Raw genomic sequence first — 27,482 nt, 5'->3', positions numbered from 1 at the left:
CTTTGTGATTGCATTGATGTGTTGGGCCCAGGATAGATCCTCTGAGATGTTGATGCCCAGGAACTTGAAGCTGCTCACCCTTTCCACCGCTGACCCTTCAATGAGGACTTGGTGTGGTGTTCTCCCGACTTCCCCTTCCTGAAGTCCACAATCAATTCTGTGGTCTTGCTGACATTGAGTGTGAGGTTGTTGTTGTGTGACACCACTCAGCCAACTGACTCCTGTATGCCTCCTCGATGCCATCTGAGATTTTGCCAACAACAATGGTGTCATCGGTGAATTTATAGATGGTGTTTGAGCTGTGCCTAGCCAACAGTCCTGAGTGTAGAAAGAGTAGAGCAGTGACAGAAGAACTCCTTCCCCATGCTCTTCTGCCTTGCTATTTCCCTGTCTGCTTTTATAGAGACTCCCCTTAAATCCTTTTGGTCATGCCATTATTCATTTCTATCCCTCTATGGCTGGTTAGCATCCAATTGTGTGATATGGAATTTCTTTGTAGGTTTTCCAGATTAAAGAAAACAATGATACCAGTCATTGTTTATTCTCAGAGAATGCTGCATTTTAAAATCCATATTAGGGAATAGAAATGTTTTATTTACTGTGGAAACCTTTGAGATCAGTGTGGTTTGAACAGAATCCAGGTAATTCACATCCTAGGAACATTCTTTTCCTTGGCTGGTTTATTTACTATTTTAGCACCTGTGAACAAAGTTTAACTTCATGCAGAATGACAAAGAGCATCAAAAGTTCTACAATGGGTTCAATATTTATGCACCATGCAGCAAAAAGGTGGAATACAAAAATGTTTTCTGTGAACATATGGTAATTCAATTGCTTGCAACCATTGGCATCCTTTGTTGTCTCAATAGGATGTAATTTCTCAATTTGCTCTAAACCACCAATAGATTAAACATTATTTTCCAAGGCCAAGTTTATTCATCACTTTGGAATTTGGAATACAAAAATACTGAAAATCAGACATGTACATTGATGAAGTAAAAAGGAATTTTTTTTATTCAGACCACGGGAAATGGCTGTTCTTAATGCCCATCCTCAATGACATGGGCACCTTCTTAATGTACATCCTTAAGTTGTCATCAGAAGTGGTGGTGGTCAAATACAGCAGTCCTAATGTTGAACATACTCTCACTTTGTGTTTGGTTAGGGAGATCCAGGACTTTGTGGTGTATTGATGATGAAAGAACTGCAGTGCAATTTCCAAGTCAGGATTGTGTGTAACTTGTAAGGTAATGCTGCTCTCGTTGCTTGCTGCCTTGGCACCTTAATGAGTTGCTGCCAGGTAGTTCCCAAAATTTTAAACCCTACCACACCTGAGCTGGGAGTGCTGAAATCTGACATTGAGACAACTTAAGAAAAAATTTAGGAGGGCAAAAAGGAGAACATAAAATGGCCTTGGCAAAGCAGGATTAAGGGGAATCCCAAAATCTTTATAAGTATATTAGAAGCAAGAGACCAAAAGACCATAAGACATAGGAGCAGAATTAGGCCATTAGGCCCAATGAGTCTGCTTCTGTCATTTAATTGTGGGCTGAATTATTTTTCCCTCTCTTACCCAATTCTCCTCCCTGTAACCTTTGACACCCTTACTAATCAAGAACCCTACCAACCACCTGCTTTAAAAATGTACCCAATGACTTGGCCTTCACAGCCATCTGTGGCAAATGAGGGTAGCTAGAGAAAATAGTAGGTGCGTTCATAAAACAAAAGAAAATGTGTGTGGAGTCAGTGGATATAAATGGGATCCTAAACGAATACTTCTCATTGGTATTCACCAGGGAAAGGGATCTGGGGGATAGAGAGTATGCTGATATCCTGGAACATGTCTGAAAAAGGAAGGAGTAAGTGTTAGATATTGGCACACATTAAGATGGATGAATCCCAGTGCCTGATGGGATCTATCACAGGATACTATGGGAAGTAAAGGAGGACATTGCTGGGGCCTTAATGGAGAATTTTGCAATCTTGTTAGCCTGGGTAAGGTACCAGTAGACTGAGGATAGACAATGCTGCTCCTTTATCAAAAAGGGGCAGTAGGGCTAAGCCAGGAAACTACAGGCCAGTGAGCCTTACATCAATAGTGGAGAAACTATTCAGAAAATTCTAAGGGACAGGATTTATGTTCACTTGGAAAGGCAGGGACTGATTAGGAGAAGACAACATGGTTTTGTGCTGGGGTAATCCTATCTCAAATCCAATTGAGTTTTTTGAGGAGGTAACTAAGAAAATTGATGAAGGCAGAATGGTAGACACGGTTTACATGGATCTTAACAAGGCTTTTGACAAGGTCCTGCACAGTCAGCTGCTCTAGAAGATTAGGGCACATGGGATCCAAGATATGTTGGCAAATTGGATCCAAAATTGGCTTGGTGATAGGAGGCAGAGGGTAGTGGTGGAGGGCTGTTTTTCTGTTTGGAAGTCTGTGACAAGTGATGTAAAGCAGGGATTGGTGCTGGGACCATTTTTGTTTGTCATATGTATAAATGACTTGGATGAGAATATAAATGGACTGATTTGTAAGTTTGCTGACAACACAAAAATTGGTGGAGTAGACAGCAAAGACGGTTGTGAAAAGATACAGAGGGACATTAATCAGCTGGAAAGTTGGGTGGAGCGGTGGCAAATGGAATTTAATCCAGATGTGAGGTAATGCCTTTTGGGATGTCAAATACTAACAGGACATATACAGTAAATGGCAGGGACATCAGGATTATTGATGTACAGAGGGACCTTGTGGCGCAAACTCATAGCTAGCTAAAAATGGTGACTCAGGTCGATAAGGTGGTGAAGAAGGCACTTGGCATGCTTGCCTTCATGGGCTGAGGCACTGAGTATAAGAGTTCAGATGTCATATTGCAGCTGTACAAAGCATTGGTCAGACTGCACTCGGAGTATTTTATACAGTTCTGGTCACCACACCACAGGAAGGATGTAGGAGCATTAGAAATGGATTCACTAGGATGTTGCCTAGAATAGAGGGCTCTACTGAAAAGGAGAGATTGGACAGGCTGGGTTAATTCTCACTGGAGCATCAGAGGTTGAGGGGTAACCCTGCAGAGATTTAAACAACTAATGAGGAGCATAGATAAGGTAGATAGTCAGGGTCTTTTTTCTGAAGTATGGGTGTCTAAAACTAGAGGGCAAAGGTTTAAGGTGAGAAGCGAGATCATAGGTTTAAGGTTAAAGGAGATCCGAGGGGCAAGTTTTTCACACAGATGGTGGTGACCAAACGGAATAAGCTGCCAGAGGAAGTGGTGGAGACAGATGCAATTACAACAGTGAAAAGGCATTTGGACAGGTACTTGGATAGGAAGTGAATAGAGGGATACAGGCCTAATGCCGGCAAATGGGATTAACGCAGATAGGTATTACAGTCAGCATGGAGGAGTTGAGCCGAAGGGCCTGTTTCTGTGCTGCACAGGTCTGACTCCAGTCCAACTTTTAATTTAAAAAAAATCAACTCATTCAGAGGCCAAGATTAATTAATACAATTAACAGACTTGCTGGAAGGCTCTGGTAAATACTGGTTCACATGCAAAGTATTAATGAGCTGTGAAAATAATTTGAAGCATCTATTGTAGCAGAAAGAGTCAAGGCTTAAAGTGGGTCAATCAGTGTAAGTGAATAAACTAATTGCTGTCATCTCCCTAAACCATCACCTTCTCAACCTTTATGTCCCTTAAATGGCAAAATTGACCAAGCTTTGTGTTACACTTCCCTATTTCTATTTCTTTATTTCAAAATCCATTTTTTTTTATATGATGCACTCTTTGTGAAATACCTTGGGATAGTTTTCTACTTAGGTGCTAAATAGATTTGAACAAACAATTTTATTTTACCCAATTTATTATGTTCCCTTTCATTTTAGTTGTTACTTCATATGTTTTCTTTCACATTTCTTTTCAGAGCCCAGTTTTTCTATTTCTGATTATGGCTTTGAATTATCTTGCTACATGCTGTTTTTGATATTTGACTTCTGATGAAAGATTCTGGTGTAACAGAAATGTTAACCTGTCTTGTCCTTTTATATCACAAAATAGAACTTTGTTAATTAAAGATGTAGCTCTTACAGTCAGCAACAATAATGATTAGAATTGTTATTAGAATTATTTAATCTGGCACACATGATGAAAGTTTCCATCTGCCCACCCACCTCCCTTATTTGATTCCATTCTCCATCTTCCTCTCCTATCAGATTCCATCATCTGCAGCCCTATGTTACCTCCATCTATCACGTCCCAGCCTCTGTCATTATTTCCACTCTTCCCTCTTCCATCTGCCAATCACCATTCCTCACCTGGATCCACCTGTCCCTTGCCAATTCTTGCTTCACCCTTCCCCTCCTCTTTATTCTGGTTATCTCCCTCTTTCTCCTAGTCCAGATGAAGGGTCTGGACCTGAAACTTTGACCGTCCATTTCCCTCCATAGATACTGCCTGACCGGTTGAGTTCCTCCGGTATCTTGTTTATTGCTCCAGATTCCAGCATCTGCAGTGTGTTGTGTCTCTCTGATGAAAGTGGTGCCAGGAGCATACTGAATTACCTGTTGGGTTTGAGAGTTTGTGGACTTGTTGTGAGTGAGCTGGTCAGTCAATGTGCCCTAAGAAGCCTGCAATGCAACTTCCATAATGCTGGGAAAGTGAAAATAAAATCCAAGCTTCTTTATATGCACACTTCTCGCAGATTGTCACATCTTCCTTATACTATAAATAAAGCAAATTTAACACTAACAGAAGCATCTTCACGGTGCTTTCAGATAAGATTATGCACCAAGTCTGCCCTCTCAGGTGGATGTAGATGATTCCATGCCACTATATCAAAGATGGGCTGTTTTCCCTGACACCCTGGCCAATATTTCTCTCTGAACAAACATCAGACACAACTATTTAGCCTTCTTTCACATTAATGTTTGTAGTACCTTGCTCTTCACTAATTGACAGCCTTGCTTCGAACATTGCAATTATGGCTACACTTGAAAACTGTTTCAGGAAGTCTTAAGGTTGCAAAGGCACAATATAAATGGAAACCTTTCTTGTGCTGGTACTAAGTATAAGCTGCTAAGAATAACATTGTTATGCATTTCCTGTTTTTAAGTCTGGATTCTCAGATTCACTATTTTTCTTTATTTTGCCACCTTTAATATGGTCTTCTGAAGGTCCATATTGTTTTAAGAGTCAATGACAGGGAACAGAGAAATGTTAGTTTTTCATTCTTAAAAAAATTCCGTTACTGTGGTGCAAACTTGAGATAAATTCCAATGTAATCAAATACTAGAAGCCAATTATTCCCAGAGACTAAATTATTTCCATTCACTGAAATATTACAGAAGCATGGAAAAGATTTATTGCAATGATTAAATATGTGAAATGTTCGAATTAAGTTGCACATTTTTTGTAGCTGAAAATGTGCCACCAGAGATTGAGGTGAGGTCTGGAGTTCGGGGCAGAGAGGGGGTCAGCAGCTGTAAGGCAAGTATCGGGGCTTGGGCTCAGGTTGGAAGGCAATGTAACTGATTGGGAAGCTTCAGAGGTTTGGGGAGGAAGGGAACATTGTCTACAGGAATGATCAGGGCTTGAGGTTGAGGGAGGAAGAGGGGCTGTCTGGAATTAGGAATGTGGCGCAGGGGGGTGAGTTCTACAATAAGGATCAAAGTCTAATACACTGGGCAGCAACTGAGTAGCCAGCTGGGGGAAGGAGGGCGGGGTTAGGTTGTGGAGATCAGGAGCTCCAGCAGAATTCTTAGGGGTTCATTGGATTAGTGACATAGGTGAATTTGGTGGTTGTGGAGGGTAGAATGGCCAATGGAATGGGTATTGTGGCCCCAGGACCTGGGTTTTGAGGCATCGTGATTACTGGGAGGGATTTTTGGGACCATCAGGAAGGAGAACAGTGGGTGATTAGGACCATGTGGAGAGGGGTCCCAAAGGATTGAAGGTAGCATGGCTCTTACCTTAGGGTGATTTCAATCAATTGCTGAAGTATTAAAACCTAGCCCACTGGGGAGTTCCCAACAATTATTACTCTTGGATTATTTCATCTAGTTTTCCCTACAGAGCCCCAAAAGGAGCGTTACATAGGGAATAATGTCATTACATGATTTATGTGGAAATCATGACAGGAATACAAGTGTGAATCACTCAAAGAGCTCATTCATGTTTCCGGAGTGATGTAAAATGGCCCGGAAATTTAATTTTCAATCACATAAAGCTGAAACCTAAATGAACTGCCAATCAAGTTTCTAGATAGTGTTCCAAGGCACTTCAAGTGGGGGAGGGTAAGCTGACTCCTGAGGAAGTGTTAAAGTAATGACATGGTAGAGAGTGATAAGCACTTCCCTGTCCATCACAGGCTCGTCACTACCTTCCATCCAGTCCATCTTCGTGGTGCGTTGTCAGCAAGGCTAACTGTATCGTCACAGATGTCTGTCATACTGGCATTCCCTTTCCTCTCTTCTACCTTCTGGGAGCTTGAAAGCCTGGACAACCAGACTCAAGAACAGTTTCTTCCCCACTGCTATCATACTTCTGAACCAATCACCTCTTTCACATCCCCTTCCTGGTGATGCTGCCGTGTTCTCAGACTCTTAACTCCACCTCTCTGTTATTCCCTTATTGTCACTTTAGTATTTCCTTTTGTACGACTTCAGATTGCACTACAATCTTTGCACTATTCTATTGTTTTGTGCTCATCGCCTTACTTATTGATGTATTTATTATTACCATCTATACTGTTTAGTCTGTGAGATTCACACGAGGAAGGAATTTCATTGCACCCTGGCGTACATGACATTAAACTAATCTGAATGGGAATGATTGCAAGTGCAGAGATGCACATCAAAAGAGTAACACAAGATAAGAGTAAGACAAGATATCTTTGAGTCACATGTACATCGAAACACAGTGAAATGCATCTTTTGCGTAGTGTTCTGGGGGCAGCCTGCAAGTGGCGCCACCCTTCCATCGCCAACATAGCATGCCCACCATTTCCTAACCAGTACGTCTTTGGAATATGGGAGGAAACCGGAGCACCCGGAGGAAACCCACGTAGACACAGGGAGAACATACAAACTCCTTACAAACAGTGGCCGGAATTGAACCCAGGTCACTGGCGCTGTAATAGCGTTGCACTAACCGCTACACTACTGATTGAGAGAAGCTTAAAGACAAACTGTAAATACTTCAATGGATGTGTGGGAAGGGAAAGGTTAGTGTCACTGGGTCCCTTTGAAACTGAGGAAACTATTTGGGAAATAAGGTAACGGGAGAGAAATTAAACATAAAAGGCCCTCTAAATTATCTTGCAGCTACCATTGGGTAGGAGGTACAGAAGCCTGAAGTCCCACACCACCAGGTTCAAGAACAGTTACTTCCCTTCAACCATTCGGTTCTTGAACCAACTGCCACAACCCTAATCACTACCTCAGTATAGCAACACTATGACTACTTTGCAGTACAATGGACTTTTTTTTTTGTTCTAATGGTTTTCTTCCTTGTAAAAAGTGTGCAGAATTTACGTTTAATTTACATTTTTCTTGTGACTATTGCATATCTGGTACTATGTGCCTGTGATGCTGCTGCAAGCAAGCTTTTCATTGCACCTATGCAAACATTTACTTGTGCGTATGACAATAAACTCAACTTTGACTTTATTATATCTGTTCTGATATCAGGGGTCATGAGCCCTCAGATCTTGGGGTCACAGCATGCGATGTCAGGGGTGAAAGCCCCTCCAATGTGGCGCTGCTTTCACTGTCAAAGGTCACGGCTCCTCCAAGACCAGTGGTCATGCAGATTGCAACCATAGAGGGGGTCACAGCCCATCTGATGGCAGGGGCCACGACCCCTCCAAGGCCAGGGGTCGCGCAGCCTCTGGTCACGCCACACTATTCTGCGGTGGGGACTTCCAGATGTGGTAGACGATGATAGACGTGGACATGGAAAAGTCATGGAAGCTGAAACAAAGTAGAGGTGTGTTTCACATTGAAGGGTTGTGATTGCTGAACGACTACCAGAATAGTGCAGTAGGGAGAGATACACTCTGAAATGGAAGAGTAAAATGTACACCCTAGGCTAGAAGGGGATAATATTATGAGGGTTGCCACTTCTGATTGATATCTGGTCTCTCCCGCTGCAAGACAAATACATCTGGACACTGGAATCTTGCTCAACCCTGTTACTCAATTCCTCTGTGCACATTAGTTCAACTGATGAAGGACTGGTCACTTCGACAAGGTAGGAGAGGTCCGCAAATTCCCATAAAGCTGTCCAAACTTCAAGACAAATGGGGAAGAAATTAGAGGAGCAAAAGAAAATAATGGTTAGTTAAAGTTGAAAATATAAGTGAAATAAGAATCCCTTTATCCTCATTCTGTTTCACACAAGAAGTATCCAACCTTACGCATTGGGTAAAAATTACAGTGACCCATAATGCAGGGTGGTGCTTCTGTGATTTAGCAGTTGTGATCTGATATGTCACCAAACTTAAATATGCTGATAGCCTTCTGCCCATGAATAGCGACTATTGTTCAGTAGTAGCAGCTCACAACAGTCCTCTTTGTATCAGATTTAACAGAGTGGGTAATTAGCCAGGTATGTACCAACAACAAAAAAGCCGGTCAAACCCTGTCCACCCATTTATTTGCAATCAGCCGACTCATTATTAAGAAGTAACAGAAGCCACCACTGGCAGTGCTTTCAAACAACACTCCCTGATAACCTGCCCATTGTTGTTCAGTTTGGATTCAGCAATGATCGTTCAGCTCCAGACCTCATTACAGCCTTGGTCAAAAGACCTGAAGTCCAGAGGGAAGAGAGAATATCAGTGCAACCTTTGACTATTTTTACCACCAGGGAGATGTGGTAAAACTGCAGAAGGTGTGATTGGGGGAAATAGCCATTGATTAGATTCATATTTGGTTGTTGGAGCCCAATCTTCTTAGGAATTCCTAAGGAAAAGGACCTTCAGCTTCTTCATCAATGAATTTTCCTCCGTGATAAGGTCAGAGTGGGAATGTTGACCGATGTCAAAATGGTGTTCAATTCTACTCTCAATTTCTGAGACCTGAGGAATTCAAGGATGCATCAAAACCAAGGTAGTACCCAGCCTTGTGGTTAAGAATATTCATATCAAGTGCCAGGAACTGAACATTTCCAAGAGTCTCATTAACTCCCACTAATAGCATCTTGAAGGTCAGCATTAACCGAAAGCTTAAATAGATCCGCAACATATATAATGTGGCTAAAGAGCCAATCAGAGGCTCAGCATTCTATGATGGGGGAGTCAACTTCTGATTTCCCAAACCCTTTCCATTACATAAAAGGCACAATTTGAGTGTAATGAAATTCTATACCTTTGTTTGATTTAAGGCTGCTTCAAAAATACTCAATTTCATTGCATATCAAAATAGCCCATAATTGGTACATCATCCAACACCTTAAAAATTCACTTCCTCCACTATTGACATAATGGAACAACAATATATACCAACTACTGTAATGTAAAATGTCATGGCTGTCATGTGACACCACTGACTACTGGTTGCAAGTGACACCACTGTTAATCAGGGTCTAGCCCCACCCAGCCATTAGCAGCACACTCTGACCATTGGTCCCTGTGCACACCTCTCATACCTGGCCATGACCCATTGGACTTGAATTACCAGAGCTAGCTCCACCCAGCTCTCCAACACAATAAAGAATGCCACGTGTGTGGCCCTTCCTCTTGATTGCTGTCAGGGTTGAAACCACGTCGAGGGACCACTGGTAAGAGTGTGTGCATCCACAGGGGTTTAGGGGTGTTTTTAAGTAGATTCCCAGTACCATAGAACAATACAGGCCCTTTGGCCCACCATGTCGTGCTGCCCTTTAAACCACACCTAAGACTATCTAACCCCTTCCCCCCACATATCCCTCTATCTTAAATTCCTCCATATGCTTATCTAACAATCTCTTGAACTTGTCCAATGTATCAGCCTCCACCACCACCCCAGGCAGCGCATTCCATGCACCAACCACACTCTGGGTGAAAAACCTTCCTGACATCTCCTTTGAACTTCCCACCCAGTACCTTAAAGCCATGTCCTCTTGTTTTAAGCATTGGTGCCCTGGGAAAGAGGCGCTGGTTGTCCACTCTATCTATTCCTCTTAATATCTTGTATACCTCTATCATGTCTCCCCTCATCCTCCTTCTCTCCAATGAGAACCGCCCTAGCTCCTTTAGTCTCTCCTCATAATCCATACTCTAATCCAGGCAGCATCCTGGTAAATCTCCTCTGCAACCTTTCCAACGCCTCCACATCCTTCTTATAATGAGGCGACCAGAACTGGACACAGTACTCTAAGTGTGGCCTAACCAGAGTATTGTAAAGCTGCATCATCACTTTGCGGCTCTTATACTCCATCCCCCGATTTATGAAAGCTAACATCCGGTAAGCTTTCTTAACTACCCTATCTACCTGTGAGGTGACTTTCAGTGATCTGTGGATATGAACCCCCAGATCCCTCTGCTCTTCCACGCTGCCCAGAATCCTGCCTTGTACTCCGCCTTGGAGTTTGTCTTTCCAAAGTGTAGTGCCACACACTTCTCTGGATTGAACTCCATCTGCCACTTGTCAGCCCAGCTCTGCATCCTATCAATATCCCTCTGTAAGCTTCGACAGCCCTCCACACTATCCACAATACCACCAATCTTTGTGTCATCTGCAAACTTGCTAACCCAGCCTTCCACCCCCTCATCTAAGTCGTTAATAAATTTTACAAAAAGTAGAGGTCCCAGAACCGTGGCCCTGTGGGACACCACAAGTCACAGCCCTCCAATCCGAATGCACTCCCTCCACCACAACCCTCTGCTTTCTACAGGCAAGCCAATTCTGAATCCACATGGCTAAGCCTCCCTGGATCCCATGTCCTCTGTCCTTCTGAAGAAGCCTACCATGCGGAACCTTGTCAAACGCCTTACTAAAATCCATGTAGACTACATCCACGGCACTACCCTCATCAATCTTCCTGGTCACTTCCTCAAAGAACCCTATCAGGCTTGTGAGGCAAGATCTTCCCTTCGCAAAGCCATGCCGGCTGACCCTAATCAGTCCATTATTCTCTAAATGCTCATAGATCCTATCTCTTAGAATCTTTTCTAACAGCTTACCCACCGCAGATGTAACACTCACCGGCCTGTAATTCCCTGGACTATCCCTACTACCTTTTTTGAATAAAGGGACAACATTTGCCACCCTCCAATCCTCCGGTACCATCCCCGTGGACAACAAGGACTCAAAGATCCTAACCAATGGTTCAGCAATCTCCTCCTTCACCTCACTAAGCAGCCTGGGGAATATTCTGTCAGGCCCTGGGGACTTATCTGTCCTAATATTTTATAACAACTCCAGCACATTCTCTCTCTTAATATCTACATACTCTAGAACATTACCCTCACCGACACCCTCAGCATCATCAAGACCCTTCTCCTTGGTGAATACTGAAGAGAAGTATTCATTGAGAACCTCACCCACTTCCACAGCTTCCAGGCACATCCTCCCACCTTTGTCTTTAATCGGACCTACCTTTACCCTAGCCATCCTTCTGTTCTTTACGTACGAGAAAAAAGCCTTGGGATTCTCCTTAATCCTACTCGCCATAGCCTTTTCATGTCCCCTTCTCGCTTTCCTCAGCCCTTTCATAAGATCCTTCCTTGCTACTCTATATTCCTCACGAGCCCTGTCCGATCCTTGCTGCTTACACCTTATGTATGCTGCTGGCTTCTTCCTAACTAATTGTTCCACCCCTCTCGTCACCCACGGTTCCTTCACCCTACCATTCCTTCTCATCTCAGTAGCGTAGAGCCGTTGCTCGTCCCAGAGGCAGGGTGGGGTTCAGGCACCATATTGTGTTTTTCCCTGACCATTTGTAACTAGTTTACTCTGTGTGTGTGTGTGTGTGTGTGTGTGTGTGTGTGTGTGTGCGTGTGCATTCGTGTTTGTGTGTGTGCACTTCACCCCCATTGCGACTCCCCTCATGTTTCGCGGTTACCTGAGTGCATGCGCATGAGTGTGCATCCGTTTCCGTCATTCTATTCCCGCGTTTGTCTTTGTAAATAAATTCTTTTTAAAATCCAAAGACTGTGTCCAGATACCTCTGCTTTTGGGACCTGAAAGAAACTTTTCCCACAACAACTACATGTAACAATAGAGTAACTCTCTGAAGCTTCTTCGACAGCACCACCCAAACCTGAAGGCTCTTTTACTTGGAAGGACAAGGCAGTATGAACAGGGGACATCACCCCTTCAATCTCCTCCCTTGACCAGACTCAGTTCTGATAGAGAAATATATCGCCATTCCTTCTTCAACCCTGGGTTAAAATCAAGGAACTCCTTGCCCATCGTCATTGTGGTAGTACCTCCACCAGATGGACTGCAGTGGCTCAAGACTGCAGCTCACCAGTGTCTTCTTGAGGGCAATTAGAGGCTTGGAAACATTGCTGGATTTACCAGCAGTGCCCTTGCCCCATTAATGATTATGAAAGTCAAGGATTTGTGTATCTAACACCACTGTTTGTTGTGTTGGGAGTTTATCACTATTGGTCATCAGTCTTGTGATCTAGAAAAAGACAATGCTAGAGATGCCCAGGAGGTCAGGGAGCATCAGTGAAGAGAGAAATAGTTAACATTTTAGGTCAATGACCCTTCCAATAGAATGATTACTGGGCTGTCCTACCCCATTTGGCTCAGTACGATATTTATCGCTCTATCAGTCATAATCATAGAATCATACAGCATAGAAACTAGCTCCTTGGTCCACAATATCCATGCCCACCACTGAGTTCCTATCTATATTAATCTCTTTTTCCAGCACCAAGCCATAGTCTTCAAGTGTTTCTCTAGATACTACTTAAATGTTGTGAGAATCTCTGCCTCCATCACTCACTCAGGCAGTGCCTACAGGATGAAAAAAAATTCTTCCTCAGATCTCCTCCTAACTTCCTTTCAGCCACCATAAGCCTACGCCCTTTGGTTCTACCCACCTCTCCTATGGGGAAAAGTTTCTCACCATCTACCTTATTTTAATTCCTCAATTTCATATACCTCAGGTTCCCCCCCCCCCACCTTAGTCTCTTCTGGTCCAAGGTAAACAACCCAGCCTATCCACTCTCCCCTCATTACTGAAATACTCCATCCCAGGCAACATCCTGGTGAATCTCTTCTGCACCCTTTCCAGTGAACTCAAGTGCTTCCTATCATTTGCCAACTAGAACTGCACAAAGTAGTCCAGCTATGGTCTAAGTAATGTTACAAAGTAACCTCCCTGCTCTAATTTTCTATGCCCTGTCTAGTGAAGGCAATTATCCTGTTTATCTTGCTGCCAACTTCAGAGATCCTTAGACTTGTGCACTAAGGCCCCTCAGTTCTGTAATCTCATATGCCACTACAAAAAGGAAAAAGCAATGCAGTTTTCAAACCTATATCTTTTAAATGCATGGGGGAGCTCAGGACTTTTCATGGTAAAGGTGGTTCTACTACAACGTATGATTCCATATGCAAATTGGTTATAAAGTGATTGATGGATTAGGGAACACTACTTGCATTATGCAGGCCACGTTTGTTATAGTGCCATCGTGAATGGGAAAATCTGTTTAAGTCTGTGCATTGAAAGCAACCACAGCCATTTATGCCATAACACGACTTTCCATGATGCGAGGTTTCTTAAGAACATAACTATCATGTTACAGCAGAACTACCTGTACCATGCAATAGCAGTACGTATATCAAAGTACTGAACAGTGATTGAAGAAAGTGGGTCATTATCTTCTCAGAGTTTTAGGGATGCCAATGAATGCTGGTTTTGTCAGTAACACCCACAGCCTACAAATGAATTCAAAAAAATAATCATATTACTGTAACAAATCATTAAATCTACATGGAACCTTGGTGAAAATTGAAACAAGGCTTGCCGCAATGTTCAATGGAATGTTTTTAAACAAATGCACTCCTCTAGATTTCAGCTGCAAGCCAGATTTTCTGCATGGTGATTAGGCTGGCTCATAACATGAAATAAATCTGTGTACAGAATTATTGCTAATTACTGAAATGACCTACCCCTGCAAAATTTCAGAGTAAGCTAATGTTGCACTGGCAGTTGCTAATCATGGAACTGATTTAACCAGAAGCACAAAAATCAAAGTGCTGATGCTGGATTTAGATATTAACAGTCAAGGCACTTTTCTTTCAAGATTAACTGTGTTGAACTTAATAATTTTACTGATTGAACAGAAGAAAAGACCAAGAAGGTGGAAACTGAGGTCCCTCTTTCTGGGATTCTGGGATCTCTTATGTATATTGATAATCCGAAACATTGAATCAAAACACAATTTCTAAATCTGCAGGTAAGACAAAATAGGGAACAAAGCAAAAAATAAGAGTGTTACAACAGTCAATGTTTGAGTGCACATATGCAACATTTCAAAGTTAATTATAAACTTTCAGGATGGGCATAGAATTGATAAATACAACATTGACATGGCATTAGATTTTACCACGAAAAGTAAGTGGCCTACATGTTCAAAAAGACCAAATATGGTACAGGAGTAAATGCACCTGAGAATTACAAATACTTTAATCACTGAAAGGTTGCAACAGAAGGCAATCAAGAAAGCAAACCACACATTGAGGTATTACTGGAGGATGGAATGAAGTAGTAATGCTAACCTTGCATTAAGTCTTGGTTAAACTACACTTACTTTGTACAGTTCTAATTATCACAATTTTAAAAGTGACATAGAGCCCCTGGAGATGGTGTAAATAAGATTTCTAATAATGATACTAGAACTGAGATTTCTCCTCATCAATACTGGATGAACAGCTGGGGTCTTCTTTAAGAAAGAGAAAAGTGAAGAACCAAACAGAGGTCACTTAAATTTGCAAGGTTGCAATTAAGGAGACACTTGTGCTTGCACTGGAGAGGTAGAGCAAAACTGAAGGGCATTAATCATGGTCATTGTCAATAAATCAATTGAGGAATTCAAAAGGAATTTCCGCCTAGAGAGTGGTGAGAATGTGGAACTCGCTCCTATCGGGAGTCACTGAGCCAAGTGGTAGAGACACATTGAAGAGGAAGCTGGCTAAGCAAATGAAGGAGAAAAGAGTGGAGGGAATAACAGTAGAACAGAGCAAAGAAGAATGGGAGGAGGCTCAAGGTGTGTATGGGTACTAGCATCAACTGGTTGAATTGAATGGCTTGTTCTTATATTGTATGTTCTAGGCAATTTCAAAGGATTCATTTGCTGCTCCTATTCCTTCATTTGCTTCTCCAGCCAAACAAAACTGGTATCAATAGCACTTAAGATGAACAAGTAAAACTTGCCAATGGAAAGTAAGGCACAAACATGTGTGAAAAAGAACAATCTGGAAGCTGGAAAATCTTCAAAGGGCACAATGTTGCACAGATCTTGTGATCCAATTACCCGCAGCTGAGTGCCCTTGTATACACGGCTTCAATGACTCTGAGACCAGTGCTGCTAGGTTTTGTGTTGTATGAGGCTTCCATGACTTCAAGTGAAAAAATGATCAGGTTCAGGATTGCCCCCATAAGATTCAAGTTGTGTACATCTTGAGACCCATGCCTATCACAATAAAGCTAAAGTGAAGGATTAAGATTAACACTGTGGGAATGGAGCTTTTAGAACGCTGCAATGATTTTAATTGTCTGCATCCCAGTGAATAAATCACCAATTTTATACACTGCCTTAAGTCTTTATAAATTTCTTCTCCTGAATTAGATTTTGTGTAACAGGCACATATACAATATATCTAAAGTTTTGGTGTTTTTTAGCACTCTAGATTCATAGAAAGGTATAGCACGGAAATAGGCCCTTCAGCCCAACAAGTCCGCACCAACAATTAATCACCTATTTACACTAATCCTACATTAATCACTTATTTTATTCTTCCCCACTTTTATTATCAATTCCCCCGAAATTCTACCACTCACCTACGCACTAAGGGTAATTTGCAGTGGGCACTAACCTACCAATCTGCACATCTTTGGGACATAGGAGGAAACTGGAACACCTGGAGAAAACCTACATGGTCACAAGGAGAACATGCAAACTCCTGACAGCATCTGAAGTCAGGATTGAATCCGGGTCTCTGGCACTGTGAGGCAGCAGTTCTACTAGCTGAACCACAGGAAGAGGCCAAAATAAAAAGCTTAACTAGAACTCTCTTCTCATATGCAACACTGAACTCAACCAGAAGGGCACCATGTAATAGTGTCTTAAGCCAAGCTCCCTGGTAAAGCTCACATTTCCTAAAGAAAAATCAACAATTCATCTATATAACATGCAAGTCAACTAGAGTGACTTTTATTTATTTAAAGTTGCAAAGAAGAATGAACAAAAGAGGCACACAAGAAGAAAGAAGAGCAGCAAAAGGGATATGTTTTAAGAAACATTTAGAAAGGTGGACAAAGAGATGGACAAACGAGGAATGTTTAGGGAGAGATTTCCAGAGTTTAGAGCTTACACAGCTGAAGACAATACTGACAGTGGCAGAACAACTACATTTGAGGATAATCAGGAGGCCAAAATTGATGAACAGACATTGTGGAGCGTTGTAAGGCTGGAAGAGTTTGCAAAGATAGGAAGGAGCAATGACATGGGGATTTGAAAACAAGGATAAGAATTTTAGCCTGAGGTATTGCTCAGCCAAGATCCAATGTAAATTCGCAAGTATAGGGATGATGGTGAATAGGAGACAGTAGAAGTATGGGCAAGGCAAATGAGTTTAAGAAGGTTGAATGAGGGAGCTCACTAACAAATTGTCAATTCTAAAAGAAAGAAAAGGCTTGGATGTGGACCATGGCAGGGACAAACTTGGGTGGAGTTGGAACTATTTGGCCTTAAAGGTGATTTGTAAATGAGGTCCAAGGCTCATTTTCAGGTCAGGTATGACATCAAGGTTGTGAACAGTCTGGTATGGTTTCAAAAAGTTGCCAAGAACAGGCATAGAATTGAAGGTTTGGATGGAATTCCTCCCAAATTTAGCGGAAGGAAGTTTCAGTGCTGATTGTGGGACAAGCAGTCCATGACTAGTTCAGAATATGGAGGAGTCAAGAGAGGTGAGAGCATCGAGAGAGAAGGGTTTGTTGTTAACTTTTTTGTTGGTAAGTTTTTTATTCATTCACAAGTGGAACTGGCTGGATTTGTGTTTATTGCTGATTCTTTAGTGGCTTCCTATGAATGGATTACTATGCCATTTCAGAGAGCAGCTGAGAGCCAGCTTCATTAGGGTGTGGCTAGAATCACACAAGTCAGGACAGGAAGAACACCATTCCCGAAAGGGAACAAGTGAATAAGTAGGTTTTCAACAACATTCCCGAAGCTTTTTGACAGCAATCCAGTAGCTTTTGTAGTCACCATTCGTGGCACTAGCTCTTTATTCCAGATTAATAATTTAAATTCTTAAATTCTCCTGACAGGATTTGAACTCAGGTCTCTAGATTATTTGTTCAGGTTTCTGGGTAAGTAAATATTATAAATTGATGACCTTTTGTTAGAAACACCAGTGACCTGAACCATTAACTCTGTTTCACTGAACAGATGCTGCCGTGTTTCTACATACCTGCCAAGTGTTTCCAGTTTATTCTGTTTTTATTTCAGATTAAGCAAGGAGATGGGTTTAAGAAAGATGTTTTAGAAGGAAATGAAGGTGGAGAAGATACTCCAGGATATAGGAAAGAGGCAGAAAGTAGAATACTGCTAATGATGGACAAAGGGAAATGAGACTCACCAAAGGCCACATTCAAAGCAATGGAAAGCTAACAGTTTGAAACTAGAATGAGGTAGTTAGCTTCAGAATCATCCCTTTTTTATTTAAATACCATTGGACCTATTTTAGGCATTGCTATTTGTAAGGCATTTTGGTTCCCATTCTGCTTATAACATTGCACAGGTCAGATTAACCTTGGTCTCCTGCTGAATTGTTAATTAGCTGCCATCACTGAACATTAAATGTCCCTTCATATTTTAGCATAATGAATTTGATAGCTAGGAAGCAATTATAACTTTAGCTGACTCAAGCTATATTTGAGCAGAAGCACTTAAATATAAAAGGATATGATGTCTTATTAACGGCAAGTTTGTTTTTTTGAGTGCTTAAACATCTGAGAGACTCATTTCCTTTGTTGCCTCAAGGGCAGTTACACCCTGGGTACTAAGGTTTTGGTGAAGGAAGCTTCATCTTTTACTTCTGGTGGTGAATATTTATGGTGTCTAATTTCTAAATTGCTACAGAAATGTAGAGCTTTTTCAACAGCTTTGGTACAATTTAGGCATTAATAGAATAATTCACATTGAGTTCATGTGACTCAATATATTTATTTTATTCGTATAAGCAAGATAAAGTCATTCAATGCACACAAACAGCTGAGTTTTGCCAAAATAAAAGATGAGCGTTTCAGTGGTTGACTCTACTCCCTGGCGTCTGAGTGGTTACAAAATGTAGTGATCTTTGCCCACTTTATTTCTGGATTCATATCACTGCCTTTAAGCCCAAAGGTGCAATGATAATGGTGGAATGTTCTTGTACAATAAATTGATTCAAGACACTTCCAAGAGGTCAGCCAGAATAGAAGTGGCAAAGTCACGGATGAAGGTTTCAGCAGTGGTTGAGCTGAGCCTGGGATGAGTGAAGTGATATTAGAGATGAAAACAGATAGTCTCAGTGATAGCATGGATATGTAGTCTGAAGCTCATTGCCACGTCAAATGTGATATCAGATGTCATCAGCCTTTTCGTCTTACCCCATCAACCCACCTTTCTATTCTGTTTATCTGGTTTCTCCTTGAATGCTTTGGAGCTATTTGGAGCCAGTTCCAATATTAGAGAGTTCTATATTCTAACCTTTCTCTGGGGAAAGAACTTTCTTCTGATTTATTATATTTATAATCCCTGGTTTAGGTCTGAACACACCTACCTTATCAAACTCTTCCATAATTTTGAAGATATTGATCATTTCATTTGTCTATATGAGTGTAAAATCTTTAAATTGATTCAGTCTTTCCATATGAGTGTAATCCCTTGGTCCTGGTATCATTCCGGCACAGACAGAGCTAACTAGGGGCAGGGGAGTGGGAACTCCCACTCTTCAGCTCCTCAGGCCATAAAACTAAAGTTTGTGTGCCCCTCAGAACTGGCTGAAATTGAGCAAATTATAAGACAATTATTTTAAAAATGACACCTAAAGTAAACTTCATCCTCCCCTCCCATTGCCTAGGGTGAATAATTAGCCTTGCATTTTCAATCTAGTAAATCTTGTCTGATCTTTTTCCAACACCCTTTATGTCTCTTTTACATTATGGTGAACAAAAATATGTACCATACTCGACTTGAGCATTTACTAACCAATGTTCTATACACTTAACATAACTTCTTTGTTTTTCAGTTCTATCTTTCTGAAATGAACCCCACTTACGACTGCGTGGCCAGATTCTACTCTAATCCCATCTACAAGATTGCATATGACACCAGCATTGTGGGCCGAATCTCAAACAATGATGAGTCGTAGTACAGGAAGGAGATAGCGAGCCTAGTGGCATGGTGTCTTGACAACAACCTTTCCCTCAATGTTAACAAAACAAAAGAGCTGGTCATTGACTTCAGGAAGGGGGGTGGTGCACACATTCCTGTTTACATCAACAGTGCTGGGGTCAAGAGGGTTGAGTGCTTCAAGTTCCTAGGAGTGAACATCACCTGTTTTCTGTCCCGGTCTAACCATGTAGACGCCATGGCTAAGAAAGTACACGAGTGCTTCTACTTCCTCAGGAAGCTAAAGAAACTTGGCATGTCCCCTTTTACTCTCACTAATTTTTATAGATGCACCATAGAAAGCATCCTATCTGGATGCATCACGGCTTAGTATGGCAACTGCTCTGCCTGGGACTGCAAGAAACTGCAGAGAGTTGTGGACACAGCTCAGCACATCACGGAAACCAGCTTCCCTCCATGGACTCTGTCTACACTTTTCACTGCCTTGGTAAAGCAGCCAACATGATCAAAGACCTCACCCACCCCAGACATTCTCTCTTCTCCCTCCTCCAATTGGGTACAAAAGCCTGAAAGCACGTACCACCAGGCTTGAGGACAGCTTCTGTCCTTCTATTATAAGACTCTTGAATGGTCCTCCAGTATGATAAGATAGTCTCTTGACCTCACAATCTACCTCATTATGGCCTTGCACCTTATTGTCTGCTTGCACTGCACTTTCTCTGTAACTGTAACACCTTATTCTGTACTCGGTTATTGTTTTCCCTTGTACTACCTCAATGCACTAATGTATGGATGGCATACAAAACGAAGTTTATCACTGAACCTCAGCACATGTGACAATAATAAACCAATTTACCAGTGTTTCATTTGCTTTTTCAACCTAGATTACTTATATGTGTTTTTGTACTCCTAAATTCCTCCACTCCTCAACCCCATTTATATCCTTGTTTTCTAAGCTGTGTGTGGCCTCCTATTCAAATACAACATCTCTCATCTACCTATATTGGCAGTCATTTGCTGACTACAACCCCATTCCATAAGTCTAATACCCTCTTGCATTTTGTTGCTGATCTCTTCTGAATTAACTACTCTGGTCAATTTGGTGTCATCCTTAACATTTTGACTTGTACTTCCCATTGGCAGGTCCAAATTGTTTATGTAAATGATGTGGGGTGTTTGAAGGAAGATTTTATTTGACAATATCAGTGGTCCTTGCATTAATGTTGTGGAAAATCATTTTCCACAATTTGCTCACCAGAGCTATTACTCATTCTTCCAGTGGTCTCTTGTCTCCACATATTTCCATCCTTGGTCTTGTGTCTATCTTTATGGAAATCTATCTCCCTGGATGTTGCAGTCACCGGCAAACTCATAGTGACTGATGCAAATTCACCTTCAATGAACCTCCCAGTGAGAACATGAGCAAATCACTCCAAGACTTTTCCATGGTGGGCACTTACATGTCACTGTTCAGTGTAGCAGTAAAATTGGTTTCTTGTAGGCTAGTCAAGATTAGCCCTATCCATAAAATCAGTAAGAAAACTAACAGACAACTCACAAATAGACTAGATTTAGCCAGAAAAAGAAAAAAAGAGCAGCATTTAAACATGTTAAGACTTTTGAAACTTTCAAAGATGTTTAAAAACCTTTTACAAATTTAAGAAACTGATAAAAAAAAACTAATGTAACTAGCTATCGGAGAGATTTTGTGAAGTCTTTTTAATTTAAAATGCTGATGGAAAAATCTTAAAAGGTCTTTTTAAATTAATAAGCCATGGGCAAGATTTGGAAAGGTCTTTCTAAATTATTAAACCATGGAAAAGATTTCAGAAGACCATTATTAAATTGCCACACCATGTGAAAAAATTTTAAAAGCATTTCTAAATTAATGTGTCATTGGAAAGATTTTATTTTTTTTTAATAAGCTGTTTAAAATCTGCTGCCTGGGTCTCCCTCAGCCACTATCTTCCATTAAAATCTTCCTCTGTTTTGTGAAAACACTTCATGTGTCTCCTCAAACCCAGTGCAAAGTTTTCAAACCATTTATTTTCTAAGCTAGTGGGCAGATGGTGCAAGTTCATGCTGCTTTGTTGGGCTTGGGAATGTAAAATGTACATACTTACATCATCTGCAGTTTATAAATTAAAAGAGATTGTGAAATGAGGGGAATGTGGGGTATGTGGAGGAGGATTGGATAGGACGATACCATCAAATTCTACTGCCTTTCTGATAAAGGCCAATACCATCTCCTCCAGGGCAGTCAGACCATTCAGACTTATTTCTCTAATTTTGGGTAGTTTCTGCTGCCTCTTAGGGTGTGCCACTTCCTTCTGCAAGAGAGGACAAGTAGGGAGTGTGTGTTAATTGTCTGATGTGATTGTCTGGTTGAAAAGCTGACAGTGTGTCCAAGCTGTGTGTTGTGGCTGCAATCATGTAAAAAATAAACTGATGTGAAACATCAGCATGTTATTTGCGAGTCCTGATTGATGGAGAATGTTGATAGTGGCTGAGGCTGGCGGTGTGGTTGTAGCACATGGTTCCAAAGATACATTCACTGACCATTGCAATGCCATAAGGTTGTTGGGACTGCCCTTATGGAATAGACCTCCATGGCTGACTACCCCCCAGTGCCTTTTCACCAAATGGGTGTAGGGCCTTCTGATTTTCTGGGGCTATAGAATTCCCCTCTATTCCACTTTATCCGTCATGGTATTCGAAAGCTGGGTGCCCAGAAAGAAAGCAGCTGGAGGATTCCAAAAGTAAAACAGACTTCACGGGTGCGAGAGCATTGTCGCCATTTTAAGAAGAAAAGAAAATAATTACAATATGTTAAATCATGAGTAATCTATTTTAACAGAATAGTCAACAGAGCTCTGTTCTCCCCTTAGGGTATGACCACTCCAATGTTGTCACCAATGCTTGTTCTACCTTCCAATATTACACTTGAATGGCAGAGCTACTTCATCTAAATTCTTTTGTTGCTTCTCACGTAGCTGGATTCTTAGCTCCAACTCCTTACCACTTCCATATGTGTTTGATTAAAGTTTGATCCTTTCATTACCCTTGCAGAACATTGTTCCAGGTATTCCTCAGCACAACATCCCAGGCTTGACTACCTCCGACTCCTTCATCAATCATCTTTCCTTCATCACAATTTATTTATTCACTAACAGAAAGTGGGTTCTGCTAACAGGCTGCTATTTATTGTCCATCCCCGGAAACAGGATGGCCATATGATGATGTCACAGTGCATTTGCAGCTCCTCAGATAATGAAACAGGTTATACCAACAAGCATAATTACCTCAGGCTTGGCCAAAGGAATATTAATTCCACAAAAGTTTCCTCTAACAAGGAAGAATCTGATCCCTTCCCATCAGTATTGAGTATTACCATTGCCAAAAACCCTCCATCAATATCTTGTTACTATTAACTAGAAAATAACTGAACCAACCACATAAATACTGTGGATGCCAAAGCAGATCAGAGGCTGGCTATTCAATGGCACGTTACTCATCCTCTAATTTTCCAAAGCCTCTCCCATATCTTTAAGGAGAATGTCAGAAGTGAGACAGAAATCTCTACATTTCCTTTCTCGAGCTGAGTCACAGTCCACAGCTTACCAGCAACACTCAGAAGAGGCAGTAACCTTCACAACCACTTCTTTCTTAAGTAAATTTTCCTTTACTAATAGATTTACATGTAGAAAGTGTGGGAGATTCCCAGGGCATACATCAAGATATGATTTCCATTTCCAACACCAATTATTACGCCTCATTAAGTGCCTTCTGCCACTTGCTGAGCAATATGCCTTTGCGCTGGCTATTTTCTTTTCTGAGGATTAGAATCCAGTCCCAAAGGCAAAGAATTACATCTCAATCACTCAATAATCCTGTTCTGAATCATTAGTCATTCACTGTGGAATCTCCTCTCATAGAGAGAAAAACGCTGGCATTCTGAGATTAAAAGTGCAGCAGGGAAGGTACGGTGGTCATAAATAGTCAGAAGGAAGTCAAGTTTGTGTCCAATGAAATGCCTTTGATGACAGACATGGTTCTAGGCAGCTCTGTAGTCTGAAGTAAAACTATACATTGTGAACAACTCAGTTTAATGCTCATTTCCTTTGTGCGAAGCATATTCTCTAGCTTAATAAATAAATGAGTGAAATGAGATCGGCTTGCATATTTGTCAAGATGTGATGCATTACAGTCTGTGATAAAGATAAATATTTGGTTGAACCATTCACTAATAGTGAAAGCAGAGATAATTATGTTTTTCAACAAGCCTATAATTGTAACCTTTGTAAGGTACCCAAAGGTAACTTGGTTACCTTTTTTGAGATTTATAGACCAATTCTTTACAAAACTTAGAACGTTTTCTTCTTAACCATAAGTTTAATTGGATGACATTCTGTCATAATTTATAAAAATTAGTGAAATAATTTAATCAGTACGCTCAGAGTCAATAGGAGATTAACTCGTGCCCATGAAAATATTGTGAGTATCGTGTTGTGAACAAAACATCCCAGTCCAAGAGTTTTTGTGCACACTTGTATGTGTGGGATACCTATGAGAGATGTTCGGTTCAAGGGGCCTAGGGCTGGGTGGGAGATAGGACCAGCAGTCAATGGCCCAAACAGGGCTTGAGGTTGCATCACTGTTCAGGTATGTGGCCTGGGTTTGAGTGCTAGCAAACAGGATGGGACCCAGAAGGAATGGGAGGGATGCTGAGGAGCAAGATCAGGTCCAGGGGAAGAGCATTCATGAGCAAGGGGCAGAGGGTTGGGGTTGGCAAATGGTGTTGACAAGTGAAATTAGGTTAAGGGAGAGAAACCCTGCATGATAAAGAGATCGGGGCTAATTGGAGGAAGGTGGTGGTGGGGACTAGGATTGAGCCCAGGGGTCATGGATGTTGCTGAATGAGATTAAGCTGAGGGTGAAGTGTCAAAGGTTCAGAGGGGAAATCAGTGAGTAAGGGTTTTGGTGTTACATGGAGGGGGAGAGGATGGAGGGACTCAAAGGCTAATAGCTGAGCATGGGCTTACTTTAGTGATCCAAATCAGCAGTGTGCTGTGAACACCCAGTTGGTCCAGAACAACATGATACTATTTCCCTGACAATGAACCAAGAAGATCATTGTGTAGGACCTGATGTAATTTGATGTCTATCAGGCACCTCCTGTTGAGTTTGACAGGAGGTGCTCGGTCAAATTTCTGGAGTGACACAAAGTTATCTTTATTGTGTTCTCTCTATGTTAAGTACATTTGTAATCACCGAGGTCCAGAATAAAGAACACCATGAAATCTAATTTCCAGGCCCCTGTAATGTTACTGCACCTTTCATGAAAAAGATATCCAAAGGCACTTCACCCATATGTCTTCAGACAAAAGCGAGTGTAAAGCCAAAAAGGAAAGTAGGTTAATAAGTGCTGACATGTTGGCAGCAGGCTGTTGCCAATGTAAAATCTTTACTACCAATCAAATCCTTCTCTGTCCATCTGCAACACAACTGGGAGTCCTATAGTTTAGCACATTATGGTTAAAGCTGATATTGGTAAGAAATACAGCTTTAAAACGTTAGTTACTCCTGGGCTTGACTCCTTATGCGGGATACCTGTACATAAGTTGATAAGATATAGGAGCAGAATTAGGCCATTTGGCCCATCGCGTCTGCTCCTCAATTCAATCATAGCTGATTTCTTTTCATCCCCATTCTCTTGCCTTCTCCTCATAACCCTTAACCACCTTACCAGTCAAGAATCTATCAATCTTTACTTTAAATACACCCAATGGCTTGGCCTCCATCACCATCTGTGGCAACAAACTCCACGGATTTACCACCCTCTGGCTGAAGTAATTCCTCCTTATCTCAGTTTTAAAGAGATGTCCTTTTATTCTGAGGCTGTGCCCTCGGATCCTAGACTCTCCTACTAATGGAAACATCCTCTCCACATCCACTCTATCCAGGCCTTTCAGTATCTGGTAGGTTTCAACAAGATCCTCCCTCATCCTTCTGAACTCCATCGAGTACAGGCCCAGAGACATCAAACGCTCCTCATATGTTAAGCCTTTCATTCCTGGGATTATTCTTGTGAACCTCCTCTGGACTCTCTTCAGGGCCAGCACATCTTTCCTTAGATATGGGGCTCAAGGTGTATTATAGGTTTCAAAATTCTTATCTGTATCAAACCAGACACAAAAGCAATCTCATAATTGCTTATGATATAAGTCAGATTCACCTCACATTCAGCCCATCAAAACTATGCCAGCTCTTGAATATTCCTAAGAGTCTTCCCCATTATTTTCCTCTAACCATTCTCAGACATGATTACAATACCATGCTAACATTTCCTGGATCATGCAACAATACTGAGAGTACTGTAGACAGAAGGAAAAATGGAATTTAAACAAAGAACAGCAAAATTCACATGATTTATTCATGAATGATCTGGAAAGTGAGTCTCAGTACATTTGTTAGTTCAATTGACAATTTTTGTGGATTAGACAAAGATCTTGAAGAGCTAATGGATAATTCGATCTGTCAAAGACATACTATAATAGCTCATAGTAGTCATGTTAAAGCAACCTCCGCCATAAAGAACACAAATGTAAAGATTAAATGAAGTTTGCAGCGCCAAGCTAGTAAAGACAGTTTAAGAAACCTGGAAATGGCCAATGAGACTGCTCCAAAGTGTATACATTGATCACTGTGAGAAGAGAATTGATGACTTCTTAATTCTCATAGCTATTGACTTCAAGTGGATTGAGGTAAAACATGTAGTGTCCTATACCAAACAGAGCACACTATCAAAGAATTAAGATGCATTTTCTCATACTACAGTTTACCAGAAGAACTAATCTCAGATAATGGTTCTCTGTTTTGATTGTTCTGAGTGCTTTATTGATTAAACACATGCTTATTTCACCATATCAAAAGCATTAAATGTTGCAGCTAAGAGATCAGAGTATTATCAAAGAAACTGGAATTATAGGGGTTTAATAATGAAACATCATTTAGCATATTCCTCTTCAAACTGTAGCATAACGAAACATACCGCAATAGGTTAAACTCCTGCTAAGTTCCTAATGTGCAGAAGACTCAGATCATGACTGAGTGCCATTTAGCTAAACTTTAAGGGGAATGTGGGGAGAGAGAGCCAGTTGGGACTAGAACACAAAATTATGACTCGAGTAAGAGAGAGAAACAATCCAAACAACATCATAGACTTTGCACATTAACACCACCTAGCAAATCTGATATTCTGAAATGGCTGTTGGAGTGATAGTTGAAGTAGACAGTACAAAGACATATCTTGTGGAAATCGAACATTAGAAGTGTACGGGTAAGTCGCTTAACTCTTGCAAGAGATGTAGAGGGGAATATTGATGGGTTGTGGGATTATGTATGTACTCCAGAAATTGTTCTGTGGAGACAGTGGAAGAAATGGTAAAAGATTCTCCTGAATTGAGTTAAGTGACATCCGCCTTGTCAAATGGATACAACACCAACTACCAACATTTCTTTGAGGAGATCAAAATGTTAAAAGGTGAAAAAATAGATTTCTGTAAAAACGAATAACACCTTTTCAAAAAAAGGGAGAGTAGTTCAGAGTATGTAAATATATGGGACGTATTTATGAGGTATGCTCCTGTGCCCAGTGTTGTTGGGTGGAATGAACCAGATAGATATATTTTAGCAGTTCTCTCCATATTTCCTCTGTTGTTCATGATTAGAACAAGGAATGTGAGAACTCAAAGATGTACTATAATTGCTCATAGTAGTCATGTTAAAGCAACCTCAGCCATTAAGAATACAGATGTAAAGATTAATTGAAGTTTGATAAAGCCTTCTGTCCGTACAGAGACGATCTATTCAGTGGCATCTTACATCCCACTTGCAGAGCCCTTACTAATTAGATAAAGATACATACA

This window comes from Pristis pectinata, chromosome 9 (assembly GCF_009764475.1).
Source record: "Pristis pectinata isolate sPriPec2 chromosome 9, sPriPec2.1.pri, whole genome shotgun sequence".
Taxonomy (NCBI): Eukaryota; Metazoa; Chordata; class Chondrichthyes; order Rhinopristiformes; family Pristidae; genus Pristis; species Pristis pectinata.
The sequence above is the reverse complement of the archived record's forward strand: the minus strand, read 5'-3'. Positions refer to the sequence as shown.